Raw genomic sequence first — 24926 nt, 5'->3', positions numbered from 1 at the left:
GAACTGATGCAGTGACTCCAAAATTCCCAAAAGACTCTCGTTTACCCATGTCTCCTCTGATCAGCTTCCCCCTCCACAAACACAAGCCCTGTGACACACAGATATGCAGGCATGCACGTACACACACACACACACCAAGTGCACCACTTTGGAAGGAAGTTGCCATAGTTACTGGTGCCTCACAGCAGTAGTCAGAGCTCATTAAAATGATTCAACTGGCTACTCTGTAATCAAGGCATGTAGGGAGGGGGAGTGCCCCCCAATGAGTCTCATGCAAAGAAGGAAAGAAACCCCCCACCACCTCCATTGCCTGGGACAGCCTCCATGTGTCCAGCTGGAGATAGCCTTTGTTCTCTAGGCTTAGAAGTACGTGCGTTCTTTGCCCTCCCCTCCTCAGTTTTGGTTTTCCTTAGCTTTTATAGAAAGATATGAACAGAACAGAATAGGAAACAGAGCAAGAATAATTTTCAGACATGAGAAAAGCAAATATCCCAGGTCACCCCTTAGAAACTATGGTTTATGGGGAGAAACCAGTATGATGCTCTCTTTCCTAGGAGGCTCTGAAGAAATGTCTTGGCAAGTTCTTGACTAGGCAAGTTGATCCAAATGCCTCAAAATAAATTGACCATATGTAATATCTTCTAAAAGTATCCTGCAATATCAGAGTAAAAAACATTAATGTGATGGCATAGAGTTTTTCTGATAATCCAGGGTATCTGCAAATCTCTCCTCTAGCACTATATTTCAAATGAATCATTTTTCCCCTGTCAGCCTTCTTAACTGTCCAGCTTTCAAACTCACTCAGTAATTGGGAATACAATAGCGTGGATGATGATGACCTTGATCTCCAGTGCCACTATGTAAAAGGGTCATTTATTTTGCCATGGTATGATTTTAAAAATGCCACTAACTCTTGCCTCTCACAAAGGCAAGAGTTTTATTTTTGTGGACAAAGCAAAACTGAGAGATTTGTCTATTCACTCTTAGGGCTTTGATATTTCACATTTAAAAGTCAGAATCCCTGTGTATTGTTGTTTAATTAGGGCTGTCGCGCTTTTACTTCTGCTTTTTCTCCCTCTTATTCCTCTCGTCGTCATCAGCCTCTTTAAGAGGCACCTCATCTTTAACCCATATATGGGAGGCACGAGTGCCAGTGGAGTGGAGTGGACACAATGTAGATTTAGAACTCTGGACATCTGCGTTTCAATCACTGTTGAGTTATGGTGACAATGGTGAACTATTTCTTAAACATCTCACACATCTTGAAAACTCTGCTAGAATCCCCATAATTCAAAAGTGTCCTGGTGGCAGGTAAGAACCATGTTGAACACAATCCTCTATGTTTGGGACATTTCTACCTCTCAGTTTGTCCAAAGCAGACATTTTTGTTTCATTTTGCTCTTGGAGTAAATTTTCAAATTAAAGAGAGAGTAATGGGCAAAGTGTCATAGAAGAATGTCTTCCTGCAGTTGCTTTAAATGCCTTTTGGTGGCTTAGGAAAGAGGCACGTGGGATCTTCAATCACCTGCACCAGACGAATTTGATAGATACACCTGTTCCCAACACAGAGAGATATCCCAGCCAGCGAATGATATTCTACTACAGTGGTGCCTCGCTTTACTATTGCCCCGCATTATGACGAATCCGCTTAATGATGTTCTTTTTGTGATCGCAATTGCAATCGCAAAACGATGGTCTAAATGGGGGAATTTCACTTTGCGATGATCGGTTCCCTGCTTCAGGAACCGATTCTTTGCAAAATGACATTTTTCTAACAGCTGATCGGCGGTTTCAAAATGGCAGCGAAAATGGCCGACGTATGAAGGATCTTCACTGGACGGTGAGTTTTTACCCCATTGGAACACACTGAAGGGGTTTCAACACGTTTCAATGGGGTTTTCCCCCCGCTTTATGATGTTTTCACTTAACGGCGATTTTCCTGGAACGGATTATCGTCGTTAAGTGAGGCACCACTGTAATGAGGGCCCTATCAGGGAGAAAAAGAAATGGGAGCCTAACATCAGTGGCTCAGGGACTGATACTGAAAAACAGTCTATCCACAGCATGAGTAAATTGGATTGATTGATTTTTAACCCACACTTCTCCTTAAAAAGGACCCAATATGGCTAATAGCAGTTAAAAGACAGTATTTAAGTTATTATACAATACTAAAAGGATCAATGAATACAATACCAAAAAACTTCAGCAACACCAAAACACATTCAGTGCAACAATCCATTAAAAAAACCCCATTCGTTTTGACTCCTTTTCTTTAAAACACACACACACACACACACAAACACACACACACACACACACACACACACACAGAGAGAGAGAGAGAGAGAGAGAGAGAGAGATCCAACTTCTGAAGATATCTGTGGATTTTTAAAAAATGAAATACATAAAATTCTAACCCATCCCTGGGACAAAAAAAAGATGACGTTTCATCCCTTGCGCTATGTACAAATGTATAGTAAAGTCCTTGCATGGTGAAAGCTGTGGTAATGTTACTTTATTCTTCAATAGCAAAGCTTTGATGTGAAAGCAGAGCCTGAAAAAATTATTTTTTTCAGACTGCATCCCCCAGAATTCCCTCTGCTGGGAGATTCTGGGAAGTGTGATTCCCAAAGTAAGATTTTCAAATTCAATGTAAAAATTAATAGCGGCAGGGAAAAATTAGCTTGGCTTGTATTTTAATAAACATTGCCCTGCTGTAGTCTCCTAAATGAAAATACAAATTAGTACATAATGACTTTCTGATTTAACTTTTGAAATGCACCTTTGCAAATAATTTACTGTATATAAAGATACACTGCATACAATAATTCATATTTTGTGTAGAAAATTGAGCTCATACTTTCAGACACATGAGAATGCATAGGAAGATGGTGGGTTGTGCAGGCTTTAACCAGTTTTGCAGACTGAAGTGAAAATGAGATGGGAAGAACATGTGCTAGACGTATGGGAGAAATTTACAGAAAGCATGAAGAGACAGATCTATTCATCCCTATACAGCATTATTAGGTGAACTGCATTCTGTGCTGGCAGCAAACTTTGCCTGCTATATACAAAGCACTCCTTGTACCAAGAAATCTAGTGTCTGGATTCTCCCATCTTCTACTTCCTGCTGTCATCTCCTTGGCTCCAGGAGAACATATTCTTTACCCCTTGTGCTGTGTAGAAAACTACCCAGTCTAAAAATGATCATTTATTTTCCCCTTGCAAATGCTTTATTCAATTAAAAATAATGGTTGGAGATTCCCGCCCCTCCTCTCTCTCTCTCTCTCTCACTGTTTTATATATTTATTTTTAAGAAGGAGGTCGGTTCTTTGGAATAATTCCAGCTCAATCAGACATTTTAAAGTTCCATAATAAGCACTTAGGAACTGGGTGGCTATTTTCATCCTTTGAGACTGTTCAGAAACTAATGGATCAAACTGGCTGCTGACAAGCGAACGGAATGCTCAGATACTGAAAGCCCATTACAGACGAGAAGAAAGGACAAATCACAGCTCTCTCATCTGAATGGGAGCACTTTGGGAGACACGGCCTCCAGGAGACATCGTCCTCAGGCAGAGCTGAAGGGGTTGTGAAGTGTAATCTTCTTGGCTTTTGTAGCAGCGATGCCACTTAGGCCTCCCACGCTCTTGTCAGATATAAATAGCAGAACTTCTCCTTCAGCCCGATATTCACCATCTTGCTTGGACTTCATAGGTGGCCAAGAATTCCATACAGATGAGTGACTTTGCTGCAGAAGGAGGACAGATCACTCTGTCACTCATCTCTGAGCCAGCTTAATCTCTTTGCTATCTTCTAGCGGAGAACGTCCTCCACAACATATCCAACCTGCTTTTTTCAGACTGATCATTTTTTTGCAGTTTCTTTACAAGGCTGTGCTCCATTTGTTCCTATTTACCAGACTTGTTCCCTGTTTTCAGCTTTGTATCTATGATAAATCACTCAAAAATATTGACTCAAGAAAAATATCTATCTACCTTTCTATCTAGTTGGATATAGACTTTGTCATATTTAGAATAGACAAGTGGAATCAGGGGACCAAACCTAACCATGACTAACTGAAATCCACACTACACTACTGGCAGAAAATAGTAATGAGTGGAAATAACTGCTGGTGAAGTTTAAATTTAAAAAAAACTACAAAAGCAGAATTATAGTTAAACATCAAGAACTTAAAATCATGACTATATTTATTTATTTATTTATTTATTTATTTATTTATTTATTTATTTATTTATTTATTTATTTATACCCACCCCTCTAGACCATGTCTACTCGGGGCGGCTTACAACATAGAAGAATTACATAACTTTAATTTTGACAGTGAAAAAACCCTTAAAATTGGCTTTGAAACTGCTATGCATTCTCGGTTCTACTATACAAGATGAAACTGTGGACTTTTAACATAGACTAACACAGCATTAAAAAATTAACTGGAATGCAAATTTATTGAGAATGGAAAGAATTTCTTGTATCCAGAAGGTGAAATTCAAAAAGCTAGGATACTTCAGATCATAATAAGAATCAACAACAACAACAAAACAGATATTACTGCTGATTATTCAAGTTAAAATAAATAGGAAAAGATATGTTGGCAGTGCAGGAACATAGTGGCTGAAAAACCCTGGGGAATGGTTTTGAAGCAACACAACATTCTTCTTTAAAATTGCTGCATCTAAACTTGGTAGAGCCATAATGGCATCCAATCTCTGACTCATAGCAACCTTGGTAGGTGAGTTTTCAAGGTATTTGAAGCATGTAAGGAATGGCTTTACTCCCCCAATGAGTTCCCATAGCATAGCAGGGATTTGAATCCAGATATCCAGAGTTCTAGTCTTTCATTATACCACCATGACTCTTGTCCAACCAGTAGTAAGATAATAATAATAATAATAATAATAATAATAATAAGAAGAAGAAGAAGAAGAAGAAGAAGAAGAAGAAGAAGAAGAAGAAGAAGAAGAAGAAGAAGAAGAAGAAGAAGAAGAAGAAGAAGAAGATATTGATACACAAAACTATATCCAGAATGGAGACGACAAAGTTGTAGTTGCTTGTCATGAAGGTGCCAAAGATGAAGTGCTTATGGGGGGTGGGGAGAAATATATCAGCCTTAATTCAGTACAACTACAGTACCCATTAGCTGAAACTGAATTGCTAGAACCTACTTCATCCACAGGAATTACAAAAATTATGACCTAGCATTCAGTAATTGATTCCATAGAAGAGGGAAGTCTTCAGAGGCTTTAATCTGGTTTTTTTTTAAATCTCAGTTGTGATCTTTTTAATTTGAAAAACTTTACAAATGTAAATTTGTCACATTGATTTGAGTAAATATCTGAACTCATTAGAGGAAGAGTGGGATAGCAAGCAGTCCAACTGGAGCCAAATGAGCCACTTCAAAAAGTTCCTGGCTAGCAGGTATGAATCTTAATAGTAGACAAGCATATGTAATTTATGTACTTTAGAAATGTTGATGATGAATAATAATATTGGGTGCTTTTGTTTTTGAGGCACGTATATTGAGATATCAAATACAGTATGTGTGAATTACAATAGTGACTATGTTGACAAGATTGGATATATAATATCTTTTTGTCTATAAGAATGGAGATCTTTGATGAATGAACCGGACTTGTGTGGATTTTATTGGTAGATAAATAATCTTAAAGATGAAATGGGAAATGTTTATGATGAGAATTGGATAGATGGAAATGCAGGTGAGAAAATTCATAACATTTATTATAAATTTAGGATGTTAGAGATTAATTAGATATTTGAAATAGGGATATGAAATATAACATGTGTAGATACACACGGATATGCAGTACTATGATGTAGTATGGGAATAGGGCATAAGATCTGTTGTAGTCAGAATTTATATAATGGAGAAGTTGGTATGGGAAATACCTCCCCGCTTATATGTTTTGTCTGTCTTACGTGTTCTTGATTGTTTTGTAGGTTTTTCTCTGTTTTGTATGTATGTATGTATGTCTCAAATATAATAAAAAAATTTAAAAAGCAGGAAAAAAAGTTCCTGGCTAGGAGATTTTGAGACCACCTCCCTCAAGCACTGGTTAGATGGGACTCAAAGGTGTGCTGCAAGGACTGGATACATGCAACACACACATCTACCTCTTCAGATTATAAGTAGACCTGTATTTATAGCACAGACTCCTTAATGCAAAATAGAACAAGCTGTGTAGTTTGAGCAACAGCTGCTACTCCTGTGTACGTGTATATTTGGAGGAAGGTTGTTTCACAGTCAGGTAAGCTCTTTCTTTTCCTTTTCACAATATCAAGGACAACGTTTGTGCTATAACAGGTTCTTTGTCTCTGGGTGAAGCCTTTGGTTTGGCATACACAAACAGATATCTGATTTCCTATGCCTTCCTGAGCAATGTGAGCATCACCAAAAAGGATTGCAAAAAAAAAAAAAAAAAAAAAAAAAAAAAAACCCTGTAGATTTGCACAATATGTGCTGTAGGTATGCATAGATTTGCAGAAACTGATGCATATCTAGAAATACAAATGTTTAAAAGATGTTCCCTAGTGATTAAATGGAAACAACAGATTTCTCACCCTCATGAGCAAACATGACCAGGGAACCTTGGTGCCTGCCCTGTTCACTTTCCATATGTGACCTCTTGATGGGCAGCTTAAAGGCCCTTCAAATATAGCATCCTTTCAAACAGAGGATTGAATTCTGTAAGATAGGATATAACATAAGTTTAAGCTGCCCATTGGGCAGTTTGCAACACCTGCATAGCATTTTACAGTGAAAGCAGAAGGTTCTGCTCCAACAGCCAATAGACAGACCAGCTTCAAAATTCCTCTGAAACCAGTTGTCCTGTGGAGATTTTTTTTTCAAATTCACCTTGTGTGTTCTTTGAATGGATCCAACTATTTAGAAATCTCCCATTTTTATAATTTAGTTATTTCAAGTTTGTGTAGAAAGTCTCCCCCACCCCCCAATTCAATCAATTGTTTATTTACGGTCAAAGACCAGCAATATATTATAATTAAAATATAATTTCCATAACCTCAAAAAACAGGTGATCCATATTAAAACATTAACTTCCATGTTAACATCTTCCTTTAAGCCATCTAATAACATAGCAAGCAAGCACATATTAAACATAGGCCAAAAGCCATTATTGCATCATTGAAGGTTCATTGTCATAATCAGGCCAGGGCAACCAGTAGCCTCACAAGGATAGGAGGCTAAGGGATGATATTACAGCAGCACAATATTTAGCCACTTGTAGAGTAATGTCTGGGGCTTTGTCTGAAAGCAGCAAAGTTATATAGAAATTTGTATTTCTCCTAGGAAATATCTGTAGAATGGACAGTAGAAAAGGTCTTCGCAGGTCTTGATGAAATGAGCAGGGTAACAAGACATGTCCAACAGATTCAATCTCTTCCCCAGTACAGGGACATAAGCATTCAGTGTAAGGGATACCTTGAAATCTTCCTTCTAAATGTTTAGAGGGCAGGAGATTGACTCTCGCTAGAGTGAAGGCTCTTCTAAACTTTAGGGAGTGTTAAGTTGGACAGATAGACAGGAGGTTTAAAGTTTCCATTTCGTACTGCACTGAGTTTGTCCGGCAAGCCTAAGGGTTCTTGTAGTTCTATAACCTGGATCAGTTAGAGTGAGTGTGATAGAAGGAGGCTTGGGACTGCCTGGCTTCTGCTTTGGAGTAAGCGTGTGTGTGTTTGCGGGGAGGCTTCAAGCTGCCTAATAAGGTATGGTGCTGTTTTTCGCTTTTTAAAATTTGTTCTGGGTATTTTTGCAGGGTGGTTTTCGGCTGGGGGAGTTATGTTTCTGTGCTGTGATGGGTCTTCAGGTTTGTTTCTTGGGTTTCCCTCCCCATTTCTGATGAGTCTTGGGTAGTTTGGTTGCTTTTGGGTTTTTTTCCCCCATTTCTGATGGGTCCTGCACGCTTCCCTTCCTTTTTCCTTTGTTTTCTGTGCATTTCCGACCTTGTCCCTCTGTTCTCTGTGCATTTCCAATCTGTTTCATTTGTTTTCTGTGCATTTGCAATGGGTCTTGCATGCTTGATTGATTTGAATGTATAAATAAAAAAAACCTACTACATAATTATATCCTGTGAAATAAATTCAGACTTCCAGTCATTCTTTCCAGGTTCCAGATTTTTCTAGATATGCAATACTCAGAAGGCATTTACCATTCCATTCTTCTGGGAGTGCTCTGAGACAGTGCCGCTTGCCTAAGGCTACATTTCTGCATGGAGACACAGCAAGGAATTAAATTAACAAATAACTAAATCACAGCCATCTAAAACAACACTAGCATCACAAAAAATATCCAAAGGGATTGCATTTAATTAAAAAAATCATGTGCTATCAAGTCAATTCTGGCTTCTGGTATGGAGTCCCTTTTCAGGCTATTGCAGGTAGCAAGTACTCAGAAGCAGCTTACCATTCCCTTTTGGGGGGGGGCATCCTGGGATTGTGCAACTTGTTCAAGGCTACACAGGCTGGTGCTTCTTTCTGAGGCACAATGGGAAATTGAACTTCCAACCTCTGGCTCTGGAGCCAGATGCCTAACTCACTGAGCTACCCAGTTACTGATGGTTGCCTCTAGGTTCCTAGTATATATATGTACATTGTTTAGAGATTTTTGAGAAAGTTTTATGATCACCCTTGTATTGCCGGTGGCCCTAGGGATGTAAAGAAATACTTATGGAATTCTCTACTCATGTTGCCTTAGACTGTCTTGATGAGGAATTTTCAAGCTCAACAAAACTTTCCCCCTCCAGGTAAAAATAAGACAAGGAGCGTTATTTTTTTCTCTCTCATCATAATCTCTAGAATTTGGAGAGCCTCTCTCTGCTCTAAACTTTCCCTTTGTGAAGCTAAACACACCTATCTATAGCAAATAAAGACAAAAGACATGCCATGATGCTTCTAGTCTTTAAACATCCATGCAGTGAACTGGTGTTATATGTACTAAGGCGGGGTGGGTGAAATGAAGTCCATGGACTATACAGTATGTCATCCCATGGGGGCAAAATCCATACCCCTAGCAACCCATACTGAAAATTACTATTTTTTAATTGTACAGCAACCTCCCTTGTTCCTTTGCTGTGCAGCAGGCAATTTTGTCAAGCATCCTTGCCCCCACAACACCAAATTTTGATTTTTAAAATTGGCCACTAGCTGGCATGAGGGGGGCAGTAAAGAGAATTTAAAAAAAAATATTAGGGGGCAGGGTGAGATATAGAACAGAGGCACAGTCCCTCAAGGTCCAGAAATGAGCACGTGAAACCCTCAGACCTTCAGAGGTTGCTCATCTCTGTGTTACAGTATTATTTGCACACATGTTTAATATCTATCAGGAACTTTGCAAAATTGCCTCTCAAAGGGATAGCAACACAATTTAATCATTCCTCAGCCTCAAATGCCAAGTCAAGAGGTTTATGACAGGATTTTCATTCCTAATCTCCATGTTGATGAAACATTGCTCAAATAAACAAAGGAACCTAATACACAATTGCTCCTGAAATAATATTTATTTATTTATTTATTTATTTATTTATTTATTTATTTATTTATTTATTTATTTATTTATTTATTTAAAATATTTTTACCCCACCTTTCTTCTTGAAAAAGATCCAAGGCAGCTTACAACAGTGAAGGACAATATTTAAATTTGAAGACAATGCTTATATAACGGTGGTTAACATCATTAAAAGACAATATTTAAAGCAAAGAACAATGAGTATACAAAGGCATCTTGCATCATTAAAAGGCAATATTAAGACAAAGATTAATAAGTATACCATTTTTTAAAAAAAGTCTGAGAAATGGAAAACATAAAAATGGAAAACACAAGTACCGGTAGTTCGAAAAGTCAAAGCAGTAGTCCATAACAATCTACCTGAAAAAAAATCACACACAGTAATAGTAGATGGTTTCTGGGAGAGACCATCTTAATGCCACGACAAGACAGCAACAGGAGGACAGAGCTCTGTCCCCTGGGCTGAATTCTGACCTGTTTGGGACACCCCAGGGTGTCTAAACCACCCCAAAGAGGTGGTGAACTGGGGGGGAAGCCTGTTGATCATGGGGGGGGGAGGGCGGTCATCCCCGTTTGATCCAGGAAACTCCCTAATCAGTCAACGGGCAGAAACAAGCAGCTAGGAAGCTTGCTTGCAAGTTGTTGGCAGCCGGCAATCAGAGAAGCAACAATCAGCTATTCAACATCAGTGTTATTATCGGGTGAGATATATTTTTACAATTAATTGCTTATGATTACCCCTGGAGAAGACAATTCCTATATACAGAAAAAAAAATCTCCTATCAATCTCATCAATCATAGAGCGGCAGGAAATCTGGAGATAGAGATAGTTGATGCAAAGAAAATAATTTAAAGATTAATGGGACATTAACTACTAATTTAAATACATTTTAAATATACTTTAAGAATATTATAATTTGGCATAAAAAATCTTAAGAAATTTTCTCATAAGTTATTACTAGTTAATTCTGGAGTTATCTTATGTTTTGACTGTAAGCAGCCCCTTATCTCCAAAGAGATTTATGGGGGTGCCGGAGACTGGGATGAGTCCGAAATCCAGACAAACCTCTGACTGCTGAGCAGAGCCACTTAGGTCTCAGCGAGGTCTTGTCTAAACTTCTTCCTCAAAATCTCCTTTAGTAAGAAAGCAACACACACAGACAAATCCATGAGTTATACTCAGAATAATCTGGCTCTAAATCTTTGGTAGCAAACACACATGGCCAATTAGACATTCAGCTAGTCTGTACAAGAACCAATGCATGCAGATCAAATCACTACTGCTTTATTGAAAAGAATTGCTTTAGAAAAGTTTCAGTTGATGGTAAAATAGTTCAATAGGTACATTTTCATATCAAGACAAACGGAATACTCCCCTCCCCCACTCCAGCTAGAAAAATAAAGAAATAGAATTATGCTAACTAATAAAAAGCATAACACAGTCCATCTCACATGTCTTGGGTCTTCATAGGCTGATGCTAGATGAAATCCAGTTGACTTCCATCAGTCCATGGTAGGAAAAATAGTTCATAGCAAAGCTACAAACCATTATGGGAAAAAGCACGTGTCTGACCTTTCTCAGTCCAACTCCATCTTTTCCCAACTCCTTACCAACTTCCTTCTTCTTCTTCCCAGAATTCTTCATAAGGAACACCCCCTCCTGGGTCTTGTTGTCCCGCCTAACTTTCTCATGGAGCTTCAGTTGTTATCATACTTTGTGGCAGAATTATTTTGACTACGAAAGTCTCTGCTCTCTGCTCATCTTAGCAACGAGATAACCAGAGAGCGAAGCTTCTCTGAAACAGCATGAAAAACTTTCCTACTACAGAGCAGACTTTAAATCAAGATGGATGCTATTGGGACAATCTTAGGACTACATATCCCATTCTAATACACATAAAAACACAAATCGTCACATGCCCCCCTGATTATCGTTAAAATTCAGAGCAGTTAATCTGATCTAATTTTAAGAAATCAAGCAAAAGTAACTAAAAAGTAATTTAAAGTAATTATATCTCAAAATTCAACTACAGATTAACTATTACAATACTGAAACATAGCACACTGTTGAATACATTGTTTCAACGTTCAGGTTCATAAGAATCTTCACAGTACATTCTAGAAAGACCATCTGCCACAACATTCAATTTTCCAGGAATGTGTTGAACTTCAAAATCAAAATCTTGCAATGCTAGACTCCATCTCAACAATTTTTGGTTGTGAGATTTCATCTTCTGCAACCAAACTAAAGCTCTGTGATCTGTTTGGAGTGTAAACTTACGCCCCCATAAGTAAGGTCTAAGTAAATTTAGAGACCAAAATATAGAAAGAGCCTCTTTTTCAGGTACTGCGTAATTTCTCTCTCTATCCAAGAGTTTTCTAGAGAAGTATGAGATAGGGTAAAGGTTCCCATCTTCTCCTTGCTGTAACAAAACGGCTCCAAGTCCTAATTCAGAGGCATCTGTTTGTAAAATGAATGGTTTGTCAAAATCAGGGGATTTCAGTATAGGTGCATCCATAATCTTAGCTTTTAAAGCATCAAAGGCACCTTGACACTCTGGTGTCCACTTTACCTTGACAGGCTGTCTCTTCTTAGTGAGCTCTGTCTGAGGTGAAGCCAAATGACTGAAATCAGGAATAAATTTTCTGTAGTAGCCAACTAGGCCCAAAAACGAGCATACCTGTTTCTTAGTTTTTGGAATAGGCCAATCATTAATAGATTGTACTTTGGCTTGCAGAGTCTGAATTTCTCCTTGCCCAATCAAATGACCTAAGTACATGACTTTTCCTTGCATCCATTGACATTTGCTGGCTTTGACTGTCAGTCCTGCTTGCTGAAGTCTGGACAAAACAGTTTCAATGTGAGACATGTGAGAATCAAAATCAGAACTGAAAATGGCAACATCATCAAGATAAGCACTTGCAAAAGGTAAACCTTGTAAAAGTTTGTCTATCATCCTTTGAAATGAAGCACCAGCATTCTTCAAACCAAATGGCAATCTGCGGAAACGGAAAGTTCCCACATGCGTGATGAAAGCGGTCTTATCTCGTGAATCTTCAGCCAAATCGAGCTGCCAATAAGCATCCTTTAGATCGAGAATGCTGATAAACTTAGCCTTTGAAAGATGTTCAATTAAATCATCCATTCTAGGCAATGGGTATGGATCTGGAACAGTAACACTGTTTAACTTTCTGTAATCAACACAAAATCTTACTTCCTCGAGAATTTCACCCAGAGCATTACGTTTTGGCACCAGAACCACCGGAGAAGCCCAAGGGGAGAATGACGGTTCAATCACCCCCAAAGATAACATCTTTTGTATCTCTTGTTCAATCTGGATAGCATGATTACCAATTGCTCTATATGGGCTAGACCGTATGGGCTGGGCATTGTTCTCAGTAGTTATCACATGACTGATCAATTTGGTGTAACCTGGTTTATCTGAAAACACATCTTGGTATTGTTCTAAAATTTGAAACAACCTTTCTTTCTGATCAACGGTACCTGTTAAAACAAGATTATCAGACCATGTACCTGCATCCTGCAATTCAGACAACATATCAATAGGTTCATTTGCAGCATGAAAATATTCAGCATGACATTGAAAAACCATTGCAGATCTATCTTTGTACAGTTTCAATCTATTGACATGGTAAAGAACAGGTTTCTTATTAGAATCCAACATTTTGACAAGATAATTGACATTTCCCAATTTTTGTACAATTTCACCTGGACCTTCCCAGACCACTTCTAACTTAGAAGGTCTGAGTGGATTCAGAACAAGTACCAAATCACCCACAGAAAATTCCCTGTGTCTGGATCTCTTGTCGTGGAAGAACTTCTGACTTGCTTGAGCGTCCAACAAATTGTCTCTGGCCAACTCCTGGACAGCCAAGAGTTTCTCTTGAAGTTTTCTGACAAAATCAGCAACTGGCACAGTACTACTTTTAACCACACCTTCCCAATCAGATTTCAGGAAGTCCAATGGTCCTTGTAGATTTCTTCCAAACACCACCTCACTTGGAGAAAAGCCACCTAGTGAAGAATGAGCTGAGCTACGGTAAGCAAACAAAGCAAAAGGCAAAAGTTCATCCCAAATGTTTCCATATTCTTGGGTCAAAGTTTTAATCATCCTAAGCAAAGTTTGTTGACCTCTTTCCACCATACCATGAGATTGAGGATGATGGGCCGTGCTAAAACTGATGGCTATTCCACTTATCTTGCAGATCTTGCGCATAAGTTCACTTGTAAACGCTCCTGCTTGATCACAAATTATTTTGGATGGTACTCCAATACGCGAGCACAAGTCTACGATGATTCTAGCTATGGTGGTAGCTGTAAGGTTGCTAATAGCATAGGCTTCGATCCACCTACTGGCTGAACAGATGAAAGAAATGATGTATTTCTTCTTAGATTTAGTAGGAACAAAAGGTCCTAGCACATCCATTTGCAAACACTGGAACACTTGGTCAGGAATCTCCATAATCTGCATTTCGGCCTTTACCTTGTCAGTTTGATGGCCTGTGCGTTGGCAATAGTCACAAGAACTGACATAGTCCTTTACAGTTTTTGAAATACCAGGCCAGTAAAAATGTTGAGAAATCCTCTTTAGGGTTTTTTGTATTCCCTGGTGCCCACTACTCGGATGGTCATGAGCCATTTCTAGTATTCTCAGTCTATATTCAGTAGGCACGACTAACTTTTGAATAGGTTGGGCATCCAAGTTGGATTTGGGGAAATATTCTCTGTACAAAAGTCCATTTTCTCCCCACAGGAAACTAACTTGCTGATGCGCAGGACGTTCAGCATAGTTGTCTGCTTGTGACCTCAAAGAAGCTAGAGAGGGATCATTAAGTTGCTTCTGTCTAAAGTCCTCTGATCCCTTTGGTATCACCTCCTCTATTGTAGTTTCAGTTTTAGCTGCATTATCAGGTTCGGTCACAAGAGGCTGCTGTTGGGTAAGGTCTCCATCTGAGCTATCCTCAGTGGATTCCTGCTCCAGTTCAGGACCATGCATCTCCCTACTTTGAGAACGGGTGACTACCGACATCGAAGCTACATTTTGACTCTGCATGTGATCCAAAAAAGCAAGATCATTTCCAAGAAGAAAATCAGGTTTTCCCTCATGAGTTAAAATATGTTTTGCATCTGACCAGGACTTGTAGGTAATTTTTACATATGCCAAAGGACTGAACTTCTGCTCAGTCTCTATAGACCCATAAGTTTTTATTGGACATCTCAGATTGTTCAGAATCAAGGTGGGGTCTAGAAAATGTCTGCTTATCGAAGAAATGTCGGCACCCGAGTCACGAAAAGCACTTAAAGCCATATCACCTCCAGGTGTGTGAAGAAAAACCACCTCAGAAAATGTGCGGGTTGCCCAGTCCCTTTGTGTAGCTGGTACTATGCAATCAGGATCCATAACGGAAAATTTCTCTCCTGAGGTTGTCTCTTTTACAATTTCTGATGAAATTGCAGCCATTTGTAAGTCCAAAACTCTAGGCACATATTGGTTTACTGCTGCCTGCATTCCACTGGCTTGCGAAGGGGTTACAGTTAAGTTAACTCCTTCCTGACTCTGTGAAGGCACAATGCTTGACTGGTGAGGTACAGAAACTGCATTACTGGCAGCTGGCACTTGCTGAGTTCCCGCTGGCACAGAACTTACATACGCCATCTTGGGTGTGCCTGCTTTAGATCTGCGTGGAGCTGGGACAGGTGTTTTTCTAGCTGGCTCCTTAACTTGGCTAGCTGGCACATTCAACCTTGGGCAATCTCGTCGCAGATGAGAGCCACCACATTCAAAACATTTAAGAGGTGTTTTACTCTGGCTAGGAGCTAGGCTCCTGCGTTGCTCAAATGAACTTTGCCTGGGCTCTTGAGAAAAAGACTTTCTAAAATCAAGATGACTCTGTCTCTTAGGCACTACTGGTGCAGTCTTTGCCCTAACAGCAGGTTCATGCATTTTAAAGGAGAGAATTTCATCAGTTTTTAAAGCAAGGGTTTGCAAGTCTTTGTAGTTTCTCTCCAACAAAGTACTCCTTATTTCTGAAGGCACTAAATTAAGAAAATGCTCCATGTACAATGCAGTTCTTAAATCCTCAAAGGTACTGGCGCCCAAGGAGCTCAACCACTGATCACCTAGATGTTCTATTTTGTCAGCTAGTGCAGAATAACACTCATTAGGCTGCTTTTTCAGTTTCCTAAAGTTCTGCCTCAGTATTTCCGAAGTGAAACCAAATTTTCTCTTTTCCACCTCTTTAAAAATAGGCCAGTCAGGGTCCTCATCAGATAATTTGGCTACAATGTTGGCAAGTTGCCCAGAACACTGAGTACGCAATAACTTGAGGTACCAGGCCTCAGGTATACTAAGATCTCTACACGCTTGTTCATAAAGAGATAAAAATGATAAGATATCATCGCCATCATGGTAGTAAGGTAGATTGCTTCTATCAATACTGGCTATTGAGTTCTTAAACTCCTCTTTTTCCTTCAGCTCATTAACCAAACGCTCCACCTTTTTCTCTCTGTACTGCTTCAATAACTGATCAGCAATGTTCTGATTATGAATAGATTGAGTGTGACAAGCAACAAAATCAGCAAACATAAGGGTTAACTTATCCACTGGTGATGGACTCTTGTTAGGATCAGGACCCTCAGCACCGGCTGCTGCTGCTGCCGCTCCTGCTGTTCCATCAGAAATGTCCCTGGCTGGCACTCCCCTCCCTACTGGAGTGCTGGCACCCGCCATTTCCTCTGCCTGATCCATCTGCTGCAACTTAGACCAAGTCTGATCTGGATCAGATCCAAGTAGGTCCTGGATATCCTCAGCTGTGAGACTGTACTTAATTCCACCTGTTCGCAATCCCTTAATCTTAATTGTTCTCTGAGTCACAAACTGCTCTCCAGGCAACTCCAAAAATTCTTCTCCTTCTAAGTGTTGCTCCATGCAAGCTGCAACTAACGCAGACGCCAAGTTGACCCAAAAGGAAAAATCCTCTCCCTGCCCCTGTAGCCGAAACTGTAGGGCGAGGGCAAAGCCATAAAACACTCTGGCAGAAAATAGCCCTACCCTGGAGCTTCAGAAGGGCGACCGTTTACTTGCATGAAAATGTCCACTCATTAAACAGCCCAATTACATAACCAAAGCATTAGTTCTTACAGACTTCGCTTAAAGCTAAGTCTTTCTTTAAGACCCTTAGCTGAAAAGAAAAATGCAATATAGCTAATTTATAGCCCTTCAAAGTAAATAGCGTGGAGGAAACCCCTCTGCCAAGGCTTGGGATTTCCCAGCTGTGAAAGCACATGCATCGAGATGCACAATAAATCAAAGCCCGTGTTTCATCTCACCGCTGCCACCATGTAAGCAGCCCCTTATCTCCAAAGAGATTTATGGGGGTGCCGGAGACTGGGATGAGTCCGAAATCCAGACAAACCTCTGACTGCTGAGCAGAGCCACTTAGGTCTCAGCGAGGTCTTGTCTAAACTTCTTCCTCAAAAGCCAATCTCCTTCAGTAAGAAAGCAACACACACAGACAAATCCATGAGTTATACTCAGAATAATCTGGCTCTAAATCTTTGGTAGCAAACACACATGGCCAATTAGACATTCAGCTAGTCTGTACAAGAACCAATGCATGCAGATCAAATCACTACTGCTTTATTGAAAAGAATTGCTTTAGAAAAGTTTCAGTTGATGGTAAAATAGTTCAATAGGTACATTTTCATATCAAGACAAACGGAATACTCCCCTCCCCCACTCCAGCTAGAAAAATAAAGAAATAGAATTATGCTAACTAATAAAAAGCATAACACAGTCCATCTCACATGTCTTGGGTCTTCATAGGCTGATGCTAGATGAAATCCAGTTGACTTCCATCAGTCCATGGTAGGAAAAATAGTTCATAGCAAAGCTACAAACCATTATGGGAAAAAGCACGTGTCTGACCTTTCTCAGTCCAACTCCATCTTTTCCCAACTCCTTACCAACTTCCTTCTTCTTCTTCCCAGAATTCTTCATAAGGAACACCCCCTCCTGGGTCTTGTTGTCCCGCCTAACTTTCTCATGGAGCTTCAGTTGTTATCATACTTTGTGGCAGAATTATTTTGACTACGAAAGTCTCTGCTCTCTGCTCATCTTAGCAACGAGATAACCAGAGAGCGAAGCTTCTCTGAAACAGCATGAAAAACTTTCCTACTACAGAGCAGACTTTAAATCAAGATGGATGCTATTGGGACAATCTTAGGACTACATATCCCATTCTAATACACATGAAAACACAAATCATCACATTGACAATTTGAAGTCTTTTGGCATAATGTCCAGAATAGTGACCTTGAGCACTCTACTGCTTTTAAAGCTTGGAAACCTGTTATTTATTTTTAATTTTTTCATGCTTGGCTGTAACATAGACAAATTAACCCCAAAGTGGATCTTTTTAAACTGTACTTTGGGAATCAGAATATTGGGCCAAAGTGAACTTTTTGGAACCACATCCAGGGACTTGGAATTCCAGTTTTGGCCAATGCAGAATTGCAGGAACTAGGCTACCAGGACATGGATACAAACACTGAATTGGACTGTGATATTTGGGAGTTTTGAACCTTGGTTCAGGCCTATTTGGCCAAATTAGATCCTCTGAAACTGCCCCGGGAGCTGGAAGTGTTTGTGTTTGACTAGCTGGTGTAAATCTGTGGGAATTAGGCCATCAGGCTGTGGATACAACCATTGCATTGTACCTTGGTAATTTGGGGGTTTAAATTTTGGTTCAGGCTTATTTAGCCAAGGTGGACTCTTTGGACTGAGTCTAGAGACTTGGAATATCTGTTTAGCTGGCATCAATTTGCCAGGGATCAATTAGGACACAGATACAATCACTGAACTGGACTGTGGGACTTGGGGGCTTCGAATCTTGGCTTAAGCTCTTGGACAGCTGGAACAGAATGGCACACAAGGACAATTTTGGGATGAAACTAAATCTACCCTTCGAACAATACTAGAAATAGTGAGTTCCCACTACCAAGAGGCAAAATTATTCAATGAACTTCTGAAGAATTATAGTCGACAAGAGACAGGGAATAACGAAGAAGGAAATGAGAGTGTGCCAGATGATGTATGCCAATCAAAAGAGGAGCTGGAGGAAATTAATGGGGAAAACCTAAGAGAAACAACTTCCATCTTGGATCCGAGAAGAGTATTAAGGGAAGACAAGGGGAGAAAATCAGCAAAATTAATTTTAAAAAGCCTGGAAGATCTATTGAAGATAGACCAAGTGCATGAAGATCTAGCGGAGATAAATCAGATGCACAAAATGGTTTCAGAGGGCACAAAAGATGGCAGAATGCTTAGAGAGACAGAAACAAAAAGTGAAAAAAGAGAAATAAGAGAGGGAATTACTTAGAAAGATGAAAAAGGAAAAATAGGAAGGGGCCCTTAATGTTGAAATACATGCATATATTTAACTTCGGGAATTGTAAAGGAGCATATCTTTTATATTAAAAAGGAGAATTAAATTGAAATAAGGGAGCTTTAACCAGAGTAAAGATGTAATATGGTGGGTTTTCTTTTTAGGTAAATTAAACTAGATATAAGGTTGGGGCATGGATCTGGAACTACTTTTATTAAGAATGTTATTAGAAGATCTTGAGAATATTATACACTATGAAAGTAATATTATGATAGTAGCCAATATTATATACTAAAATACGTACATGAATGGTTTGAAAGTTTGAAAGGTGTCTGGAATTTGGGGGGACAACTGGGGAGACACTGAGATGTAAAAACAAATAATTGTAAGCAAATCATGTAACAGGATGTCTGACAACCACAAATCAAATGTAGATAGAGTGAAAAACTAATAAAATGTTTTTTTAAAATAGTAGATGGTTACTGAGCATCATGAGTTGAGCTGAAGAAGATCTGGAATCTGAGGGGTTAATTATAGCTGAGGAAAATGCTGGGCAATTAGAATCACAGACAGCTGAATCACTGCCAGATTCTCCTTCCACTCTAGCCAGAGTGAGGGACAAGCTTCAGCAGGGACTCATAACACGAAGGTCTGAGGCTCGCATGAATGCTTCCCACAGGAACATCAGGCCTGAGTTTTAGCAGGATTGAGTGTTTTCTGGGAATTAGATGACTGTTGCTGCTATATAATCTGTACCCAGAGGCTTGGAAGCCTGTGGAAGCAACAAGTAAATTATCTGGCTGGAATCCACGCTCCTTCTTATCTCGGACCTTGCTTTCTTGACCCTCGGCTTTGAACTCTGACTTCTGACTACGCTTTGTGTTTTGGTTTTGGCAATTTGGCATCTTTGTATCTCCTGGGCTTCTGACTTTGGATTGACTTACTGGACTTTTGCCTGCTATATCCCCCAGAAATGTGACAGATTGCTTCCACCACACACTCTCTCCACAAGATGGAGGGGGAGGCAAGTGAACGCTCTGGGCAGCTGAATGCTGTGCTTACTCAGGTGCAGTATCTTACACAAATGGTGACACAGCTTCAGCAGCAACAACTGCAATGTCAGGCCAACGCTGCAGCCCAGATCAAGTGCCCTGTGCTTCCTCCAGAAAAGTTTGGAGGAATGATGGAGGAGTTTCTAGCATTCCTGGCACATTGTAAACTGTATATTGAGCTGCGTGCCAGAGACTTTCCCATGGACAAAACCAAGGTATGCTTCGTAGTCAGCCTTCTCAAGGGACAGGCAGCTAAATGGGCTACTCCTTTACTCCTTGCTCCGTCACCCCATTAACCAATTACCAGGGCTTTTTGGGCCATATTTCAGCAGCTTTCGCTAATCCCTTGCAAGCTGCTACTGCCAATAGGAAGATTCGGGCCCTGAAACAGGATAAGGGTTCAGTTTCCCAGTATTCCACTGAGTTCAGACTGCTGGCCCAAGACTTGGTCTGGAACAAGGTGGCTCTCATGGACCCATATATGGAGGGGCTGGCTGATGATATCCTGGATGAGCTGCCATGTGTAGACCCAGCCAACACACTGCAAAAACTAATCACGCAGTGCCCTTGCATCGATGGTCACCTAGAGAACCAATGCCTAGTACAGGGTGGTTCCTGTCCCTCGCAGCCACTCCCGATGCCCACTAGCACTGGACAAGAGGGTTTCAAGCCCATGCAGTTAGGGGCTGTTTAGCCACGCCTCACCCCTGAGGAAAATACACGGCAGTGATGTTTGCCCCTCATGGCCCATTTCTCTTCCAAACACAGAGCACATGAAGGCAAACAAACAAACAAAAAAAAACACCACCTTTTCACACGCTGCCACCAGTTGATCACTAAATCAACAGACTTTACTTGGGAAAGACAAAGGTCCATTCATCACTGTCTTTTGAATAAAACAGGTTTATTGATTACAGATGTTTCTATAATAATTCATAATTATCTTCTTTAGGTTCTTCAAGCATCAATAATAATTTTCTATATTATCTTACAGGTTACTATCCACTCCTCAGACTAATCACTCCTCAGATTCCCCAAACTAAATCCCTCTCTCTCTCTCTCTCTCCCTTCAAACTCCGACTCAACTCTCCCCCCTTCTCCTCTCAGGATCCACCTTTTAACATATCTAGTGGCCCCACCTCTCAACCATATCAACATAAAACATGAATAATGCATGACTTATTTAACATAATAAGGGTGAACGCCACAACGGTGCCATCCACAGAATATCTGCCTGTACTGTGGGGGAGTAGGACACTTCGCCTCTGGCTGCTTTGTCAAGCAGCAAACCCCCAGATCTGTGATACCACCACCAGCAAAAGATTTGTTCCATGTCTGAGTGGACCCCCAGATGTGGGGCACCTAGGTGGGTCCCCTGAACCCTATGTTAATATTCAGGGTCCATTCCTTGTGCCAGTGAAACTTTGCTTACCGGATGGGCGCTGGCTGTTGCCATGGTTGATTCCAGGGCCGACCGCTGTTTCATTGACATGGCCTTCGTGAAACAACACCGGATTCCTGTACAGGACAAAGAGACCCCAACCCTAGTTGAGTCCATAGATGAGAGTCTCCTCCACTCTTGCCCAGTGACCCAGCAGACCTATCCGGTTGTTCTCCAGATCCAACACCATCAGCAACAACTACAATTCAACATTGCACGTATGCCTCATTTCCCTCTCATTCTGGGACTTTCCTGTCTCTGGACACATAACCCCCTAGTGGACTGGGCACAAGGGGAGTTGTGCTTCAAGGATCCGTGTCTGCATCTGGTTCCACCAGCCACCTTCCCTAGGGGAAAAAAACTCAAATGCACAGTTACAAGGCTTGACTCAGTAATATTATGAGTTAGAAGGATCTCAATCTTGTTGTAGATCAAAAGCTGAGTATGACACAACACTGCAGCAGGCATCCTTCAGTCTCAAGAGACTATGGTAACGTGCTCTGTATGGACGTCTTGGAACAGCATCTAGTGTGGCCGAGAAGGCCAATTCAAAAGTGACAATCCCTTCCACACTGAAGACAAATACAATCTGTCCCCTGTCCAGCTCCCTGATTTGGCTGGTTTTGCGACCAGCCAAAGACTAGTGTCTTTACAAACTGGGAGAGGCCATGCTGCACTGCCTGCCTCCAGGCTGAATGCTCAGACGTCAAGGTTTCCCATCTGTTGAGGTCCATTCCTAAGGCCTTCAGATCCCGCTTGCAGATGTCCTTGTAACGCAGCTGTGGTCTCCCTCGGGGGCGGCTTCCCTGCACTAATTCTCCATACAGGAGATCTTTTGGAGTCTGACCATCAGCAATTCTCACAACATGCCCAAGCCAACGTAGACGTCACTGTTTCAGTAATGTATACATGCTAAAAATTCCAGCTCGTTCTAAGACTACTCTATTTGGAACTTTGTTCTGCCAGGTGATACCAAAAATGAATCAGAGACAACGCATGTGGAACGTGTTCATCTTCCTCTCCTGCCGTTCACAAAGGGTCCAGGACGCATTGCAGTACAAGAGTGTGCTCAGGACACAGGCTCTATAGACCTGGATCTTGATGTAGTGCAATGTGGCAACAAAAAAGAGCAAATTCACTTTTAGGCTGCATTAATAGAAATATAGTCTCCAAATCCTATGAGGTACTAATTCACCTCTATTCAGCACTGATTAGGCTTTATCTAGAGTACTATGTCGAGTTCTGAACACCACTCTTGCCCAACAAACTTGAACAAGTTCAGAGGAAGGCAACCAGGATGATCGGGACGGGAAACCAAGCCCTATGAGGACAGACTGCAAGAAATGTGCACGTTTAGCCTTGAGAAAAGAAGACAGAAGGGAGATATGATAGCACTTTTCAGATACTTGAAAGAGTAGGGGCAGGATCTGTTCTCAGTCATCTCAGAGTGCAGGACATGTAATAATAGGCTCAAGTCACAGGTAGCCAGATTAGATGGAATATCAGGAAAAACGTCTTAATGGTTAGAGCACTACAACAATGGAATTGATTACCTTGGGAGGCAGTGAGCGCTCCAATGCTGGGGGCATTCAAGAATAAATTGGAGAATCATCTGTCAAATCTGCTTTGATTAGGATTCTTGCATTGACCAGAGGATTGGGCTCAATGGCCTTATAGGTACGTTCCAGCTTAATGAGTCTATGGTAACAACACTGCGCAAATCAGAACAATGTTCCACCAGATAGACTATGAATGTATATTGCAGTCACATAAATATTCTTTTATGTTCTTTGTTTGCCTGCTTCTTTCCTTGCTGAAATACTTAGCAAGGCGCACCCATGCTTTGCTCCAAATAATTGCAGGGGGGATACTGGAAATTTAACATTCACATATTTGGCGACTGAAGAAGACGGATAGCCATACTAGAAGAACCTTTGCTCTCATTCAGCAGGGCTCTTGTTATGTTGCTACTTGAAAGGAAGCAAATTTGTTCTGAGGAGTTCTTAGAGCAGCAATTAAAATCGGATGCTGTCTTTTTTTACCTTTATGTTCCAAGCAGCCCTAAGTCATCAGGAGTTTTTAAAAGGTGGATGTTTTTTGAGTAGATTGATCTGAAATAACAAGACAGCTGGAATTAAAAATAGTGCCTTTCAACTTGCAATCTTTTGCCTCCTTTCCTGGGAATAAGTCATATTGAACTTTTCATCATGTTCTAGTTTGTTCTCTTCTGGAAGCTGGACATCATTCTAGCTATTCTGCCCTAGGGTTCAGCAGCAGGAGGCAGTGATGCTGTGTTTTGCTAAACTAGTCTCTGAGGTCTTTCATACAATAAGTCCTCCTCATTCTTATACTTTTTCCCATTTATTTTTACTTTGCAAGATCAGATGTAACATCCTATAATCTTCTCTCCCCCCCCCCCCATTAAATTACTGATTTATTCTTTCTACATTTTATATGCTTCATGATTTCTTGGTCTTTATTCCTTTTCCTTAGCACTTCTTCACTGGTTCACCTCTCTGTCAAAAAAAAAATTACAACATCTTGCAATAAATCCACATTTCAAGCATTTTAATCTTTTTCTTTTAGGTTGTGTTCTGAAGTCTACTTTCCATGCCATGTAGTAGAGTTGATCATAAAATGTGCACTCTCAAATCCATTTTTAAGTTTTTGCTACATTTTAATTTTTTTCTTAAAGAAACTGGAGTGGGCTATTACTTTCTTGACTTTTATTATGTGGCTATAATCCCATTGTTCATTCAGTCAGATTCCAAGGCGCCAATGTACAGTGGTGCCCCGTATAGCGAGGTTAATCCGTTCCGGATTAACCCTCGCTATACGGAATCATCGCTAAACGGGTAGGGGAAAGGTATTGGAACGCATTAAACTTCGTTTAATGCGTTCCAATACCTTCGTTACTTACCCGTTCAGCGAGGATTCCAGGTGCCGGCAGCCATTTTCTTGCCTTCGCTAAGCGAGGGCAGGGCGCGAAAACGGCTGCCGGCAGCCATTTCTGGGCTTCCGGCGGCCATTTTGGAACCGCCGATCAGCTGTTCGGCGGCTCCAAAATGGCCACCGCAATACCCGATCTTCGCAATGCGGGTTTTCCCCATTGCGAAGATCGGGTATGTTTCCGTATAGCGATCCCGAAAAAGGGATCGCTATACGGAAACATCGCTATACGGTGCACTCGTTAAGCGAGGCACCACTGTATCCCATTTTTTAAATTGTGGACTGCTTAATTGCGTTTCTTGGAAGGATTAGCTTTTACTGATTATCATTAACTTTATATACACTCATTAACAGCAGCAAGAGGAACAACAACAGGAACAACAGCAACAAAGTAGTTTCCGCCTTGTCGACTTATGATCTGTAATAATAATAATAGTATCAATAATAACAACAAACCCAACCATAGCCACAGCCACAATAATAGTGTCTTGCCAAATCTATAATGATTTATTAC

At 40.5% G+C, this 24926-nt stretch overlaps 1 long non-coding RNA gene across 1 annotated transcript in view; it reads left to right on the top strand.

The window, feature by feature from the left end:
• LOC144584298 (uncharacterized) overlaps nucleotides 1-24926 on the top strand; it is a 195153-nt gene that overhangs the window by 6000 nt on the left and 164227 nt on the right. The window lies entirely within an intron of this gene.

The sequence above is a fragment of the Pogona vitticeps genome, chromosome 9 (genome assembly GCF_051106095.1).
Source record: "Pogona vitticeps strain Pit_001003342236 chromosome 9, PviZW2.1, whole genome shotgun sequence".
Classification (NCBI taxonomy): domain Eukaryota; kingdom Metazoa; phylum Chordata; class Lepidosauria; order Squamata; family Agamidae; genus Pogona; species Pogona vitticeps.
The sequence above is the reverse complement of the archived record's forward strand: the minus strand, read 5'-3'. Positions and strand labels throughout refer to the sequence as shown.